The sequence below is a fragment of the Ailuropoda melanoleuca genome, chromosome 1 (genome assembly GCF_002007445.2).
Source record: "Ailuropoda melanoleuca isolate Jingjing chromosome 1, ASM200744v2, whole genome shotgun sequence".
Taxonomy (NCBI): Eukaryota; Metazoa; Chordata; class Mammalia; order Carnivora; family Ursidae; genus Ailuropoda; species Ailuropoda melanoleuca.
The window spans coordinates 85110184-85129365 of NC_048218.1; the positions used below are offsets into that span (position 1 = coordinate 85110184).

At 35.8% G+C, this 19182-nt stretch overlaps 1 long non-coding RNA gene across 1 annotated transcript in view; it reads right to left on the reverse strand.

The window, feature by feature from the left end:
* Nucleotides 1-14541: 14541 nt before the first annotated feature.
* LOC117802694 overlaps nt 14542-19182 on the reverse strand; it is a 94477-nt gene continuing 89836 nt past the window's right edge. Inside the window, exon 7 of the long non-coding RNA XR_004626155.1 lies at nt 14542-15145. This is a non-coding gene — a long non-coding RNA (uncharacterized LOC117802694). The remainder of the gene's footprint in view (nt 15146-19182) is intronic.

Sequence of the window (19182 nt, forward strand, 5' to 3'; positions counted from 1 at the left end):
TTACATCAGAATCAGGGGATGTACTGTATGGTGATTAACATAATATAATAAAATAAAATTAATTATGAAAATAAAAAAATAATAAAAAATAAAAAAAATAAAAAAGTCCTATAGTTGATGTAGAATCCTGTTTAAATAATATTATCTTTTTAAATAAATATTTTATAGAGGTAATGTGATCCTCAAATCTAAAACAAAGCATTCTAACACATTTTGACATTTAGGTTACTTCCAAAGTTTTTTTTAGCTACTTTCCATTCCCGCTAATCCTGTAGTAATTATCTCCATACAAAGAACCATGAGTCCTATCTGAATGATTTCTTTTTGAGGCCTCACCAGAGTGAAAGGTAAAGGACACTTTGGAAGTCAGCTCATATTGCCATGTTGCTTTCAAAACGACTCTCCCGGGTTTTGAAGGGATCAGCCAAAAAATGAGCTGTCTTGTTTTATTGCAAAGTTACTACACTTAAAAAGGCAATTTCAAACATCTTCTTTCTCCCCATGAGAGATTAAGGATTCATCATTTTGCTTTCTAGCCCTTTTTTAGGAGAAATATTGCTAGGGCAAACAAACATGAATGCATCTACCAATTCTGGTAAAAATCCTTTCTTGCTATTAGTTTCTCATAGCTTAGACAAATTTCACACAAATTTCCATGAGCCATTGAGAACTACCACATTGGTGAGAACAATATTATGGTGAAAGGTTTTCAAACACAACGCAACATTTAGAGAAACGTCATTATTACTTTGGGTCAGAGAAAATTTAAAGAAAACAGATAAGCCTTAGAGTCAAAAGGTGAAAATAAGAGGCTTATTTCCTATTCACTCACTAACCCCATCAAAACCATTTCAATTTCTGGTTTCTCGCCTTCTCAAGTTTTGTTTATTACATTTATCTGGTTGTCAGTAAATCCGGACTAAGGTGCTAATTGGCAATTACTTGATCCAAAAGAATTAAGTTACAACAAAAGGCATTAAAATTCTTTTTGAACATGAAGCCTGTTTCCTTTCAGCACCACTCCTCAGGTCACATAAAACTTACCATGTCGGTTGGAATTTGATTGCACCTATAGGACCCCCTGGGTGGTTCAGTCAGTTAAGTATCCAACTCTTGATTTCAGCACAGGTGGTGGTCTCAGGGTCGAGAGATCGAGCCCCACAACTGACTGTGTTGAGCATAGAGCCTGCTTAAGATTCTCTCTCTCTCCCTCTCCCCCTCCTCTTGCTTGTGCTTTCTCTCAAGAAAAAAAAAATGAATCATTAATGAATCATTATTGAAGTTATATATTTCAACTGACTATATACTCATATCCAAAGGAATATAATCTACTGTTTAGATCACATTATTTAGGGAATTGCTTACTCTGCTCATACTTTGGCTGAGCAGCTTGAAAGATTAGGTCGAATCTTCCTTGAAAGAAACAAAGAATGGAGTATTTTTGAATGGAGAAAAAAAAAAAATCCCATTGTATAGGTAAAAGAGCACCAGAGAATTTTTGAGTTCCTGAGTTAACGCAGCTTGACTGTAAAATGGCAGATTAGATATCTAGATCTGTTGAATTGAACTGATCTTTTTTATTTTCAACATAATATTTTCCAGGTAACTGTCATAGCCGCCCAGAGAAATATACATCTCAAATGCCAAACAAAATAAACTAAATAAAATTTTATGTACTCTTTTCTTAAATTTTAAATTCAGGAAATAGTAATGTGCTCAACTTCTCTCTTTGGAAAAGAAACCTAAATTGATTAAAGGCTTTATTTGATCCTTTTTATGGATTTTGGCTTAGTGTAAAGATCTGGGCCTTTGCTTCCTTTGGGGTAGAGGCAGTGTGTCTTTGTTTCGTCTATAGCTGTTGTTTGGGCTATTTCAAACACAGGAGGTAATTTTATTCCCAGTACAGTTTGTAGTTTATTCGGTTGTCTGGAACAGAAAGCAACAAATTCCTTAATGTGAGGAGTGGGCCCCAGATACCACGGAGGTATAGCGCTTGTATAAATTCAAGCTGCTGGTGGAGAAGGTATCTTTCTGATACCTGGTTTTTCTCCCCACTTGCCCTCCAATTCTGAACCAAACTGAATTACTTTGTTAAGTATGAATATGTATCAATCTGTGATTCTTTAAACAGAGAAGAAAAAGAGTACTTTAAATTCAGGTAAGGGTATAAAGAAAAACTACTTTGATACGTGACTTCCTATGAAGTCTAAGGTGGTGAGATAAAGAATAAGGGCATTATAGGTTTTAAGTTTTCTGAGTTCAAATGCTCACAGTCAGTGCACAGGTACAAAAAAAAAAAGTGAGTGCTTTTTGTCATCATCCCACTCACCTCTTGGGGATTCCTCTGGCTTTTCATGTGTTCAACTGCTTAAATCCCTCCTAAGTTCTCTAATGTCATAAGAAAAACTCCAGCCACTTCACACACCAGATGTAGTCCTTTCTTAATTCACCTTTCCCCAGCACACAGGTTTCCATTTCCTCACTGAGCCACAGCTTTACGCATGGTCACACCACACAACGCGGTCATTTCTTTTTCAAACACCTGTGCCCTCTTCCTCCTTCATGACTAATGTGCAGAGGGTCAAGTTAAAGGACTTGCAGACATTGTATGAACCACCAATAATGCAGAAGACCTTACCTGCCTTTGAAAAATTAAGTAGAGACTAGGCCTGTTGAACCCAGGCAATGTCAATTCCCAGTCCCTAGGACTGGTTATAAGCCATACACCAACCTCATCTCATAGTTCACCTTCATCTTTTAATGAAGAAAAAACAAGAGAAGAAAAAATGAAAAAGGTATGGATTTAATTGATCAAAGGAAGGGTAAGGCAAATATCACTAACTTGCCTCCTCAAATTTTATTCTCTGCTTGCTAATTAACAGCTTCTCAATTCTATTTAGGACAATCAGAAACCCAGACTTCCAGTCTCATTTTTTCATCTTGGAAGGCAGACACAAAGGTTCTGAAGGTACAACAGCTATTCTTCAACCAAGATGTGACTATCACAAGTCAAAGGCTTATGCTCTAAGGATGGTGGAAAGGAAAGATGGCATCACAGAACTGTCACTAGCCCCGGTTTGTCCATACTTGTGAATTTTTTTATAGACACCAAGTCCTATTCGAGAGTTTCAGTTATTGCAACTGAATACATTATTTGCTGACATAAGAGGCTAAACAGAAACTTGAATATTATAATTTTATTAAATTAACAAGTTTCCCACCAGATTAATTGATTGCTATCATCTGTGGCCTATCATAATAAAAAGGACTAAAAGTAGGGTTTCGAATATATGTCTGCCTTCACTTCCAGGGACACAGGGGAGCGGTCAGGGGCCTAATGTCCAATTCCCCATGTGCTTGTTTAACTCTTCTCTTATCCCTTATGTCCCACCACCTGTCAAACAGCAGCACCCAACATCAGGAGAGCCATGTGAGAATGAACTTTTGTATATACCATTTCAGACCACTGAAAACCAAACAACAAAACAAAACCTAAGTAAGGAAAGCAGGACTGCATGAACAGAGTAAATAACTGTTGTGAGTACTCTTGATTTTTCTATAGACCACTACCCATTTGCTTGTTCCATGACCCTCATTCTCAGATTCCTCATTACCTACCTCTGCCTCATCCCCATCCCACTCAATATTCAAACCCCACTTAGATTCCAGTCCTTCACTTAATCCCAACTGAGACATACTCTCCTTCCTTTGACTTTTCCCAGGTCCAGGAAACAACTTCCCAAACTTGCCCCCAGTTCCTCACCTCACACCTCAACCTCTGCCCCTACCTTCCCCTGACACATGGGTCCTTGGATCGCTTCACCTCACTTGATCTTCTGACCAGAGAAGGGGATCAGACAGATTTAGGGGTTAAAAAAAATCCTTTCCAATCATGCCTGAAACTGGCTGCCAAACCAATGAACATTTAATGGCCAAAATAACTTGTATTTCGAATAGACTGATTTATCTTCCTTTTCAATCTCATGAAATCCTATGTTGGAGGTCAGTTGTCCTCTAGCCTATGGAAGAATAATGATTCTTTATACCTTGCTGGATGACTCTATCTTCATTTTAAGATGAAGGGCTATTTTGGGAATTTGGTGACAAAAGCGATCTTTTGCCAATTTCAAAGATAAACAGCCTGGAGCAGTCAGAATAATTTCATAAGTTTTCATCAAAAGCTTTAACTCTGACTTGAACCTTTCAATAGTAATGGCTCCAATGACTGAATTAACGCATCTGGAACAAAATGTAAAGGAATAGTACTTCAGAAAATAATTTTGAAGAACTAGCAGCTAGGTAAAATTGCAGACTAATGGGTTATTAAGTTTTATAATTTACAGGCTGCTTTAGAAGTCTGGCCACAGGCATGGCCACCTAGTGGGTTGCCTGTGCCACCCACACACTTTTCTCAAGCAGCTTTTCTTTCCCAAAGATGCAAATGATTACAGACATCCTTGGATGTAAAAGGGAGCCGTGGTGTATACTATAATCATATGTATTTTGGGGAAAGGGCAGTTTCTCCAGAAAAGTCTGATAATGTGATTCTGCTCTCTAATCAAGGATTCAGGATTAAAGATGGGCACTGATAATGCCAGGTACATTAGAGAATGGGAATTATACTAAGAGATCTGAGTTCCAGTATAAATATTCTTTAATAGATTAGAAGTGAAAATTCAAAGTTGTTGCAGCCAAGATCTGTAATATGGGATGAAAAGCAAAAAAAGTCAGTTTTTGGTGACACAGATCAAACAATGTCAGATATTCAGAAAGAATCACAGATAAGAAATGGAGAGAAATGATTTCCCAGTCTTCCCACAGTGGACCGTGTTTGGTTGTGTTCATCCCCAAGTCCTGCTAATTCGCAGCCCTTATAGTACTTGAGATATTCTTCTACCATCATAATAAATTCAGCCTTTTTGCCAAATCTAGTTCCACTGGTGTTCTTTTATAGATATAAATGTCTGTTTTCTGCAGCAAATAGCCATTTCAGCAAAGTTTATGGGAAGACATTTTGTTTTAATAAGACAGAGCTATTTTCTTTCATTCATTGATTGAAGCTGTTTTCTGTAAACCATGTGCTATCATTTTAGACAGTCACAGCTAAATCATACATGGGTTCTGCAACCGAGGAACATGTGCGGAGATAAGACATATATCTCAACAGATGGGCATGTGTGGAAAGTGTGAGGGATAACCAACATGCTCTTGGGAAGAGAGTCTTTCCTACAGTGACCCAAGAAAACTTCAGGAAGAGATTGAGTTGGAGTCTGTATGTGACAAATGGGCATCATTTAAGCAGGCGGGGTTAGGAGAGAAACATACTCTCTTGGTAGAGAGAATGTGAACACAACTATGAAAATATAAAGAAGAAAAGGTATGCAAGCAACAACAGTTCAGTTTGACTAAAAGTCTTGCAAGAAGATATAGAGATCAGGATTTGAAAGGCAGATTAACAGAGGCCCTTAAAACTCATGTAATAAACTTAGACTTTATCATGTTAGCCATAAGAAGTCAATAAAGATCTCTGAGCCCGGGAACGATATAAGGAGTGACTCAGGAATGAATCAGGTGGCTGTATGAATGATGGGCTAAGGGAAAATAAAGCATGCAAGTGAGAAAGCTAGTTCGGTGTCCAATGAAGTGCTATTAAGAACTGGAGAAGGAAGAATTTTCTTCAGCAGTATTTTTTGGAGTTCCAATATCATTAATGAAGAGTGGCATTTTAAGGGTATCATCCTCAAATGAAGCACAAGTGCTTCAGGAAGAGGCTGAGGGGAGAGGATGATTTGTCCCTGTTGGTGGGAGCCAACAGGCCCACTGTTAAGGAGCTGGGAACCTCGATGACACGGCAGGGATGTATATAGTAGTCTGGATAGGAAATTAATGAGAACACAGAGGGAGGAAATAGAGGAAGAGTTTTTCATCTAATAGAGTAATTATAAAATGAAAGGATTAAGAAAACAGAAGGTAGGGGTTAGGCTGAAGCCGTGGGATGCAAATCTATATCCAATTAATGTTGGCTACTTCTAGAGTTCCAGGTATATTCACAACTGGAATCACATTGATATGTTACTTGCATATTGCCTATCTAGAGAAGTTGAGAAACGTGCCTAAAATAAGCCTATTTTAAGGGGTACAAATTAAATTTAACCCATTTTCTGGTGTCTTGATTTTAATCCTTTGCATTATATCATATCCTTTCTCATCAAAATTAGGAGATGTGAAGGAGCATAAACATGAAGCCAGACTATATTTTAATAAGAATACTGGTTTCGCGGAATACCCAGCCCTCTTAAACCAGCGTCTTAAACTGCTGAACCCAAATCAAAGTAATTTCCAGTTAGGCCATTGGCTATTGATAAATAATTAACATGAAATTACTAAATAAATGCCAGAGGTAAGCAATTATATATTTTGATATTGTGACAAAAATCAACAAAATGCAATTACCAGATTGTTTTTTCCTGGTTTCATAGCTTGTTAATTTTGTGACTATTCATTTGAGTAACTACATTTGAAATAGTAGCAAAAAAGGCTAGTGGCCATTTATTCATGTATTATAAATGTTAAATTCCAGAAGTGTGTGATGTCTACATGAATATAAAACAAATTTATTGTAATTAATGTCATTACCATGAATAAGAAATAAATTCATAACATGCAATATGGAAATTCTAAGCAAAGCATGTAATTTGTCTCTTTTTGAAATTAATCTCACATTCACATTAATATGATTTATGTTATTGTAATATACACTATGCCTCTGGAATCAAAGTGGGAATGATTAGTTCTTTATATGACCTTAACAACAAATAATGTGCTAACAGGATCATAAATATCAACTAAAATTAATTTATATTTCTGATATGCTTAAAATAGCTTCCTGAATTTGAACTTTGAATAACGATATAATGAATGAAAATAAGCATAAGTGCCATGACATATTAAAATGTCAAAACAGAGGACACCTATGATCATAGTTCAAGCAATGGATCATAGATCAAAGAATGTTGGAGGGAGGAAGGAACTTGGAGGTCATTCAGTTCAATCACTTCATTTTGTAAATGAGAGAAGGGAAGGCCAAAGAGCTAGAGACTTCTCTAGGGTTCAATGCACAGTTACAAAGTGGCAGTGCCAAGAATACAGGTTAGATTTCCTGACTTTGGTCCACTGTTCTTTTTGCTCTATCATGTTGCCTGAAGAATCATTTTTTCATTCTTAAAGTCAGATCTTATTATTGTTTTAGCAAGTGAAAGATTAATGAGTATATATATTTTTACTTTTTAAGTGAGAATTAAACGCTTCTATTAACCACAGCAAAACAGTATTTACCATAACCTGAGCTCAGGTGATAGCTTTGTTTCCATACAACCTCCAGCAAATCGGCTTTCTAGATTTAAGCACATAACAATGATGATCTTTTTAAATGTATTGCATTTTTATTAAAATAAATTATTTGACCTGTGATTAACTTACATGATACAAAAGAGGAAATCATTACCAGATTGGTGTTGTAGCAAATTTGTAAATTAAAGTAACACCTTATTTTTTTTTCATTTATAATTTACAAAAAGAGAGGGTCTTAGATCTTAAATGTATCATTTGATGAGTTCTGACAATAACATATACCCATGTAATCCACACCTAGATCAAGGTATAGAACATTTTAACACCCCAGAAAAACCCGTGTCCTTCCAGCCAATAAATTCACCATTCTTTCATGGAGGCAACCACATATATTTTGTTTACATTTTGATCAGTCTGTCTTTATTTTTATTGAATTCTAGGAGTTGGGGGTATATTCTGGATATAAGTTCTTTGTCAGATATATGCATTGCAAATATTTTCTGCCAGTCTGTGGCTTATCTATACACTTACTGAATACCGTCTTTTGATAAGAAGTGTTCAATTTTGATAATGTGCATTTTAATAATTTTTTTTGTAATTATGTCTTGAGTTTTTATGTCCTGAGAAATATTTGTGTATCTCAAGGTATTGGAAATACTATTCAGTGTTTTCTTCTGGAAACTTTATACTACTAGCTTTTATGTTTGGTTCTTAGTTCATCTCAAGTTAAATTTTATATATGAAGTGCGGCATGAGACAAGGTTTTTCCTCCATATCACGAGCCTGTTGTCCCAGCACCATTTACTGAAGACACCTCTTTCCCCATTGGAATAATCTGGAGTGTTAGCTGAAACGTCACAATTAAAGTATGAGTTTATTTTTGGATTCTAACCTACTCCATTAATATATTCTAATGTCAAAAGCATACTATCTTTTTAGTTTTTTGTGTCTTCAAATCTTTTGTAAGTACTCAAAGTTTATCGCTGTTTCCTTTGTCAAGATTTTTTAAAATTCTAAGTCCTCGCACTTCCACATACATTTTAGAAGTAACTTGTCAGTTTATATCTTAAAAAATGGATGAAATTTTGGTTAAGACTGTATTGAAACTATGGTTCAATTTGAGAATTTACATCTTAACAGTTCTGAATTTTCCAAAACACATAAGCATGATATATCGCTATTTAAGTCTTCTTTAATTTGTCTCAGTAGTGTTTTGCTGTTTTCAGTATACAAGCTTTGTACTTACTTTAATGTTAAATTTATCTTAAGTAGTTTGTTTTCTAATGCTAATGTAAATTGTATTTGTTAATCATTTCCATTCATTCAGTGCTACCATACAGAAATAAACTGACCTTGTATCATAAAATTTTGCCTAATTCACTTATTTAAGTAGCTGTTTGGTGAACTGCTTAACATTTCTCTATGTACTATCATACTGTCTGTAAATAAAGACAGGTTTACTTCTAATCTACAGGACTTTTTTTTTTTTAATCTTAGTTTATTTCACTGGTTACAATTTAAATTACAAAGTAGAATAGAAGTGGTAAAGCAGATATGCTAGCCTTAAACTCCAGGGAAAAGTGTTCGGTCATTCATCATTAGGTATGATGCTAGCTATAGGCTTTTCTTAGATGTTCCTCTTCAAAATGAAGTCTTTTTCTTTTCCTAGTTTCGAGAGAGTTTTGATCCAAATGAGTTCTGGGTTGTGTCAAATGTTTTCAGTGCATTTATTTTGGTGCTTATCTATCTTCTAGAATGTTCTGAACTGTTCTGTTAAAATTGTGAATTACATTGACTTTTGAATGCTGACCTGCAGAAATGGGATAAACCTCACTGCCGTTCATGGGTGCGTGTGTGTGTTGTGTGTATACTGGTGCTGTTTTGTTAAAGAATTTTGCTTATGAGGGATTTCAGCCTATAGACATATTTTATTGTCATAACTTTTTCTGTGTTAGTTATTGGGCTAATGATGACTTCACTAAATGAGTTGTAGGGTTCCTTTCTATTTTGTAAACAAGTTTATATAGGATATGTATTATTTGTTGCTTACATTTTTGATAGAATTCACAAGTGATGGAATGTGGGCCTGGAACTTTCTTTGGGGTATTACTTTAATTAATAATTATATTTCATTAAGAGATACTAGGCTATTCAAATTCTATTTTTTTCTATTATCAGTTTGTTCCCCCCACCAAGGAATTTGCCCATTTCATCAAAATAGTTGAGCCTATTAACATAAATGTTTTTAATATTTCTCTTTACTGTTTAATATGTATAAGATTTATTACTAGCATATTTTTTTTCATTACTGACATTGGCCATTCTGTACTCTCTTTTTATCTTGGTGAACATAAGTAGATTATCAATTTTAACAAACTTCTGAAAGAACCACAGTTAATTTCATTAACTGCTTTATTGTTTATTTCATTAATTTATGCTCCTTTCATTTTTATTATTCTACTTACTTCAATCTGAACTTGCTTCTTTTTTTAAATTCTCATGTTGGAAGGACAGATGATTGATTTGTAAACCTTGTTGTTTTTTTTCCCCCCAAACTAAACACATAGAGCTATAAATTTCCCTCTAAGCACTATTTTAACTACCTTCCACAAATCATAATTTTTGTCATTATCATTCACCTTTAAATATTTTTTATTTTGTTAATTCTTCTTTAACTCATAAGTTTCTTACGGGTTGATTAATTTCTAAATATTTGAGGCTTTTTTAGATGTCATTTTTTATTGACTTCTACTTTAATTCCACAGTGGTAAGAAAATATATTAGGAATAATTTCAATCTTTGAAACTGAGACTTTTTAAATGGCTCAGGATATGTCCTACCTATGTTGGTAAATATTCTGTGTGCATTTGTTTAAAAGGAATTAGTATTCTTCAGGTTGTTAGATGCAGTGCTCTATAAATGTCAATTCCATTAAGTTGGTGAATAAAGTTTTTCAAGTTGTTTACGTTCTTACTGATTTTCTCTCAATTAGTTCTATCATTTGCTGAGAGGAGTTTTGAAATATCATACTGTAACTGTAGATACATCTGTTTTTCCTTTATTTTCTGCTATATTTGCCCCATTTTGAAACTCTGCTATTGGACTGGGTGCATGCACATTTATTCTTCTTGAAGAACTGTTCTTCCTCGCATTATGAAATGTTCCTCTCTACCTCTAGTAATACTCCTTTCCCTGAAATCTATTTTCTCTAATATATTACTATAGCTACTGTACCTTTCTTAAAATTAGTATGTGCATGTTCCTTAAAAAAAAAAAAGCTTCTTTATTCTGATAATCTTTGTTCTATAATTGGAGTATTTAGATTACTCACATGCTTGGAAAGTAATTTTATCTATTGACTGTTTAGTTACAACTTTTTGCATTAATTTTAGTGCATGTTCTAGGAATTGCAATATGTATACTTGACTTTTCACCCTACTTAGAATAAATATTGTAATAGTTCTTGAAAAATATATAAACCTTGCAATGTTATAGATCCATTTTCCTCTTCACATTCCCTTATACTATAGTTGTCATAGGCATTACCGCTACACCATTATATACCCGTGTTAAAATTTGGATTTAATTAGTCCTAATTATTTTTAGAAATTAAGATAGAAAGAAATAGGCTTCTAAATTTGCCCAGCTATTTACCAGTTTTGACAATCTCAATTCCTACCTGAAGATCTGAGTTTTCATTTGGTATTACAATTGACCCTTGAACAACATGGGGATTAGGGGCACCAATATCCCTGGGGCAGTGGAAAATCATGTATAAGTTTTGACTCCCCAAAAGCTTAACTACTAACAGCCTACTGTTGATTAGAAGTCATCTGTAACATTAACAGCCCATTAACACATACTTTACTTCGTGTACACATATTTCGTATCATGTATTAATATACCGTGTTCTTACAATAAACTAAAGAAAATATTAAGAAAATCATAAGGAAGAGAAAATACATTTACAGTACTGTAAAACATCTATATGTAAGCAGTATGCCTAGTGGTCCCCTGGATCTGCCTTTTGTTTCCACAATATTCAGGTGGAACAGAACCGAAGATTGCCACTTCTTCCAGCCTCCAACCACCCTCCAACATTTTTTCCAGTCGCAACCTTAAAAATGACTTTCTCAGCCATCCCCTACCTCCACCTCCAAGTAGCTCCTTACTGCTAATCAACCGCGAACTCCCAGGTTTGTTGGAATTATCGCATGCAGATGGAGGCCGCCATCAACCACCTGGTCGACAGGCATCTACCAGCCCCTTACCCCTACCTCTCTCCCGGCGTCTATTTCCACCGGGCTCTGGGGCCACTTCTAGGAGCTGGCAAAGGAGAGGCAGGAGAGCCGCAAGGGGCTGAAGTTGCAAAACCAGAGCACCGGCAGCGTCCTTCTGCAGGACGCCCGGAAGCTGACCCAAGATAAGGAGGTAAAATCCTGAACGCCATGCAAACTCCCGTGCTTCTGCAGAAGAAACAAGCCCTTTTAAATCTCCGCGCCCCGGGCTCTGCCTGCGCAGACGCAGTGACTTCCCGGACAACCGCTTCCTGGATGAGGAGGTGAAACTCGTCAGGAAGATGGGCGACCACCTGACTAACCGCTGCAGGCTGGCTGGCCGCGAGGCTAGGCTGCGCTGGACGAGTATCTCTTGGAAAGGCTCACCCTCGAGCAAGACTAGGAGCCTCCAGCGCGCAGCCGCCTTTGAGGGGCCCCTCTGGCACCCCCTGACATGCCTTGGCATCCCCCTGGTATCATGGCCTCTGCCTCGCCTTTCCCCGCAGCCACGTGGCAACTTTTTAACAACCCTGGAGCCCAAATCAAATGGAAACAAGAAAGCTTTTTGCAGAGCTGGGGAGGAGGGGAGAGAAAGAAAAGAAAAAAACCTGTGATTAAGTGGCCCACGCAGTTCAAACCCGTGTTGTTTAAGGATCAACTGTATTTTATTTCATAATGAAGAATTTCCTTTATCATTTTTTGTAGTGTAGGTCTACTGAGGAGAATTTTTAAAAGTTTTTGCCCCCCTCCCCATGAAAATGTCTTTTTTCCTCTTTCTTTCTTGATAGGTATTTTGTTGGATATAGAATTTGGAGTGGACAGGTAATTTTTGGATTTTTCCCCCTCTTTTAGCGCTTTAAAGATGTTTCCCCGCTGTCTTCTGGTCTTTATTTGTCCAATTATTGCTCCCTCTCTAATGTGTCATTTTTCTTTGGCTACTTCAACATTCTCTCTTTATCTTGGGTTTTTAGAAGTTTGACTGTGAAGTTTCTAGTCATGCTTTTCTTTGTATTTGTCCTGGTTAGGGTCTGCTAGTTTTCTTTAATTTATAAATTATCTCTTTTACAAAATTTGGGATATTTTTAGCCATTATTTCATCAAATATTTTCTCTGTCCTCTTCTCACTCTCTTCTGCTTCTGGAATTTCAGTTCCACTTATTAGTCTTTTGATACTGTTCCAGAGGTCCATGAAGGTCTGTTCTTTACATGTTTTTTTCTCTAGGCTTCAAAACTTGTAATTTCTATTTATCTATTTTCAAGTTCAGTGTCTCTTTACTCTGTCATCTCCTTTTTTACTGATCATCCCATCCAGTGAACTTTTTTTTTTTTAGCATATTGTATTTTTCAGTTCTACAACTTTCAGTTGGATCTTTTTTATATACTTTTTTTTTCCTGCTTAAATGTCCTCTTTCCATTCACTTGAGCATTTTTTAAAACAACCTGATGTTAATTATAGTAGTGCTTTGAAATCCATGTATGTGAATTCCAAGAACTGGATCCTCGCAGAGTCTGTCTCCTTTGATTGCTGTTTTATCTTGGAAATGGGTATGTTTTTCTGCATTCTTATTAAATGAGTAAAATTGGATTGTGTCTTGGACATTTGAATGTCATATTGTAGAAAATATGGAACCTGGAAATTTCAACTTGGTCTTATACTCCAGACTTTCTTGGTAGCATCTCAAACTTTAGTTTTTTTGTTTTTGTTTTTTGGGTTTTTTTGTGGGATTTTTTTGTTGTTTTTTTTTTTGTTTTTTTTCCTTTTTGTTTTTTGCTTTTCTCCCCCTCCCTCCTTAACTGGAGTGTGTCCCACACATGCATATTTCAGAGAAAAATCAGAGATTTGGGCAGAGTTTACACAAAGTTAGCACTCCCAGTCTCTCACTCTCCTTATCAGAGTACATACTTTTTTTTTTAAAGATTTGTTTTTTTATTTTAAAGAGACAGAGAGAGAGTGCATGCATGAGGGGGAGGGGGAGAGGGAGGGAGAGAATCTCAAGCAGACTCCCCACAGAGCGTGGAGCCTGACATGGGGCTCTATCTCATGACCCTGAAATCATGATCTGAGCCAAAATCAAGAGTTGGATGCCTAAATGACTGAGCCACCCAGGGGCTCCAAAATGCATACTTTCTTTTAAGCAGCTGGAATTTTCCCAGATTCTATCTTTTAGTTCTTCAGTTTAGAAAGTCTGTGCATTTTACTTAAAATTTAGTCACCCCATGTGTTCCAAATTTCACCTGCTTTCAAGATAAAAGATGTAAAGCCCGGTAAGTCACCCTGTGCTGTTGCCTTTCTCAGATGTCTACTTGCCTTCAGAGTTTGACTGCTTTTGTTACTAGTTCTTCATTGCCTTCAAGCACTGTTTTGGGTTTGTTTTATGTTTGTTTATATAGTATTCTGTCTAGACCTTATAGTGGTTATCTGAGAGGCTACCATCTTGTCGGAGCTACTCAGCCATTCCAGAAGAGCACCTAGTCTATTTATTTCCATTTAATATAATTTTTGCTGTGATTGGTTTAAACCTGCCATTTTGTTATTTGTTTTCTATTTGTTCTTTGCTATTTTCCTTCTTTTATAGCTTTATTTTGCATTAGTTAAGTATATTTTATTATTCCCATTCACTTCTTAATTGGTATTTCATTATACCTCTCTGTTTTGCTTTGCCTGTTCTGTGTGTGTGTGTGTGTGTGTTTTCTCTAGGATTACAACATATATCTTCTACCTTTAATTTTTTGAGAAACCTCTGCACTGTTTTCCATAGCTGCTGCACCATTTTCCATTCACCAAAAATTTACAAAGATGCCAATTTCTCCACATCCTTTCCAATACTTGTTGTCTTTTTGCTTTTCAGATAATGGCCATCCTGACAGGTATGAAGTGATATCTCATTGTGGCTTTGATTTGCATTTCCCTGATAATTAGTGACATGGAACAATTTTTCCCATACCTGTTGACTATATGCATGTTTTCTTTGGAGAAATGTCTAATTCAAGTTCTTAGCTGATTTTTAAATTGGGTCATTAGTTTTTTTGTTAGTGAGTTGTAGGAGTTTCTTATATAATTTGGAGATTAATCCTTTGTTAGATATATGGTTTGCTAATATTTTCTCCCATTCTGTAAGTTGCCTTTTCACTCTCTTGATTCTTTTCTTTGCTGTGCAGAAGCCTTTTAATTTAATGTGGTGCCATCTATTCTTGCTTTTGTGGCTTATGCCTCTGGTTTCATATTCATGAAATCATTGCTAGAATTGAAACCCAAGTTCAGCCAGACTCCAAGCATTGTGGCCTTATTTGCTATGTGGTATTGCCACCAATTTAAGGAGCAAACTGAAAAAGAAAGTGAAAGTGCCATACCTGTCACCAGGCCTGAAGAGAGTTTGCAGAGGAAAAGATGGAGTGGTTCCAACCAATGCCAGGATATTTCTTTGTATTCAAACATTATAGTGTGGATTGGTTAGAAGCCCTGGCATTAGACCCAGATAGACTTCCATCAAATATTTTTTGAGACTCAGTTTCTTGATCTGTGAAATAAGGATAAAAAGCAGGTAATATACTTGTTATTAGAATTAAATTAAGTAATGTATATATAGCTCCTAATAAATAAATAGTAACAATTTTTATTATATGTCTTCATTTGGTCTAACTGCAAAAAAAGAAAGATAGTGTTCTTCAGGGTAGAGCAGAGAATTATCAAGGCTAGAATGAACATGGCCTTACCTCAAAGACGTTAATCCAAGTAATTTTATTCAGATATTGAAAATAACCTGTTTATTTAAAAGTACTCCTTCCAATAAACACTTTTATCTCATGGTTTTAAACAATATATGCATTGGCAGTAAATAGCTGAGTGGTCTCTTCAAACTTGCATAAATTCCAAACCAGATTTTCACTCTCCAAACTAATTGAAAACAAATTCTGAAAAATCATGGAAGGCAAATGGAACTGAAAAATCTGTAAGGATTTAAACAGGCTCTCAGGACCCCTAAGTAACATTTAAAAAACACCCTGAGAACGAATCAAAACAATATAATTGCTTGAGATTGCTGTGCATGTAAATATGGAATCAGTCCCGAAGGACTGGATGGGTAGTAAGTATTTCTCTTTTAAATGTCTGCTGGCTCTGACACTGGAAACACTCAGCTGGGAACTGGTGTGTCTGCTCTGATGTCTGGGTGGACTACAGCTGGGCAACATCACCATGCCTGTGCATGAGAAGGAATGATTCCCCCTCCTCCCTCTCAGTCCTTCTGACATCTGCTAATGAAGTCCAGAGGACTGACTTTGCAGAGCCCATCCCTCCTGTAGAGAAGGGACATTTGGTGCAATGATGAATGGCCCACACCCAAGCTAAATAGACAAAAAGTGATTAAATGCAAGCCGTTGGAAATTATAGCAGGCATCAGAGTACCTCCTTCCCAGGATTACTCTGATAGGAATACCACCCCGCCCATTAGATGTTTGCAAAGCAAACTTTCACCTGTGCTAATTAACAAAACATATGCCTACAAGAATTAGATGGTTGTCCCGTGTATAACTTTCTCTTAAGTAGTGAATTGCCTTTTCTTAAGTACAGCGAAATTAATGTCCTTTTTAACATTTGCTAAATCTGTATGTTTTTTTGTTTAAATACAATGGAGCAATTCAGTAAGGTATTATAAGATTTCATCTAGTGAGGATAAAAGCTAAGGCTGTCTAGAAAGCGTGGCTTAAAATTTCTCGAAGCTGTGTTTACCATCCTGCCTAAATTATGCAGTCAGAGCTTATAAACTATTAGGGCCTTTAGATCTTCAGATTGGAAACATTTTCAGATTTAGAAAAGCTTCATTGTTTGATTTGAACTTTTCAGTTTAAAATAATTAGGGTGGAATGGGAACATAATCCTCTCACTAACATGTTTTTTCTGCAGTGAAGTCTGAGGAACTTAGCATAAAGATGCAATCTGGAAGAAAAAAAAAAGAAAGAAAAATGAAAAGAGCTTTGTTCCTTTTCACTTAATACCAAATAACAAAATTGCAAAATATAGAACATGATGTTACTGTTACCTTTTATTGGGCTATGTCAATTTCTCCAGGGACAATGCATGCTGCAAGTAACTGTGTGAAACACCTGTGTGTAATATTTGAGGATACTCCTCTTCCAGGCTTTTTCTACAACTGTTCCATGGCAGCTATCACCCACCTTTGCCTTTATCCAGGTAAAGAAACAAATAAAACAAACAAAAGAACTATTCCTCTTTGACTTGTATTTTATTTGTTACCTGTTTCACGTCATTGCAATTCTGAATAAAATTAAGTTTTGAGAGGAAAAACTCCACCTATTAAATGTTCATTCCTGAGCTAACCTTAGCTAGCTGTTCTTTGAAACCACAATGAAGTGTTAAAATCATTTAAAAGTGTTATTAATTTAGCAGTTGTACAGTGATGCATTTTTCAGATTGCTCATACATAGATTTCTTTACTGAAAACGTGCATAGCTTTGTTTCCTTAGCTATCACTGCCATAATTTCCGTGAAGGATGATATTCTGCAGCAAAATTACTGATAACCAAATGAACTGCCATTAGATACTCCATTACTTGGGCAAATGTACTTCAGCTGGTCATATTACTTTGTGAAAAGCTGATGTAAATATTTCCAAATAAAATCCTTTTTAGAATATAGGCTTTAGTCTCTGTCTTTTAACCACTACCAAACAAGCATAAATTCATTCCCGACTTGTCAACTCAGGTGTGGTTAATATTTCCCCACTAAATGAAAATGAGTTTGAAAGGACAGGTGGAACCACAGTTATGCTCAATTCAGGTCATGAATGTCCAAAACAGAGCAACCTCAGATTGGTACATCTACCTCTACCCTTGATTTCAATACAGCAGTTCACAGTTAAAAAAAAGAAAAAAGAAAAGAAAGAGCAAAACGCCATTTCATTTCCACTGCATTTCATGTCATTCTTTTTATGAATAGAAAATGTGAAGGTCATTTTACCTCATCCTTACAATTAACAACAATTGCTATAAGTTCAAAGCTATGGGGTTATCTGTGAATCTAAGTTTTGCTCAAGGAAATTCTAGCTAGAAAAGAGAGAGGAGATGAAACGAATGGGCCTTCCTCATTTAAATTCCTGACTGTGTAAATACTACCACATTATCAGCTCTGAATAATTAACTCACATCCACTGTGCCAAAAAGTAATGCACTGAATTTGGAATGCATCTTTTCAGTAAATACCCCTGAAAGAAACCACTACAGAAATCATGACAGCTGTCATTGCACTAAACTTTTACTTACTCATTTTCTGAAAACCATCATTAGAATCAAATTAAAATAAAGCTGAGGTTTTCTGAATAAAACTGTCAAAAAAGATAAAAGTTTTTACATTGACAGTAAAGCAAATGATTTTTTCCACTCTGTTGAAGTTGCATAATAGTGCAGTATATCTGAATGACGTATGGTCCATTAATGACAGATTAACAGCTGGAGGAGGGGAGATCTTTCCAAGAATAGTTTTCAAATGAATGAAACTTCAGGCCTAGAGGCAATGGGAAACGCAAAGTGTGAAGAACTGGGGGAGGATGTAGGTGGCGGAGTCTTATAAGATCAGACTTTCATAATTCATTAAAATCACTGAAAATGACAGAGTGTGATCTGAAATGAATTTTCCATATTCACAGGGGGAAGAGGTCACAGTTAATACTAAGTCCTTGAAGATGACTGCAGGGGGTAGAGAGCCAATGAGAGTGTATTTGTACAGCATACCGGAAAAAAAAATAAGCCTCGCTAAGACAGAACATGGTGAAGGATTCTACCTACGTCGTTTTGTTCACCGGGATTCCTTTGATATAATGCAACACCAAACACTCCATGCAACTAGACGAAGGTGGGGTGTGGGGTGGGGGTGCAGTGGGGAGTGTCACTACTAGAAAGGTATTTGATGTATAAAATGATTTATTTACAAAGACTAGCTCCACACTCTGGAATGAGAATTATACCACATATATACTTAAATAAAATGACATAAAATAAATTCTAAAAAATAGGACTGTTAGCTTGCTTTTTTTAAGGTGACTTTCTGCATAGCCTAAATTTAATTTTTTTATTACAAAAATAATTCATGCTTTTATAGATATTACAGAAAACTAGTAAAATAAATGAAGAAAGTAAAAGTCACTTCCCAGTAATATCCATATTTAAATTTTAGTGCATTTTCTTCCATCATGTAATGTATTTATTTATAACATAATTTTTTCAATAGAAGTGAAATGATGTTGAATGTGCATCACATTATGTTGGGAACATAGGAGCCATTTAGCCTTGATTTGGAAGTCAGTGATCTATGTTGAAGTATATCCAGCAGCCTTTGCAATATCTATTACAGCTACTAAACCAACGCATATTTATCTTTGTATCTGGCCAGTCCTGGATTTGTGTGCTCAGTACTCATTAAAGATACTATCAGTAATAATGATCGTAACATGTATTTTATATCCTTAAGTATGTAACTCTACCAAAATTCCTGAAGCAAATGTAGAAATTATGCATGACCTCAGTATCTAAAAGTCCAACA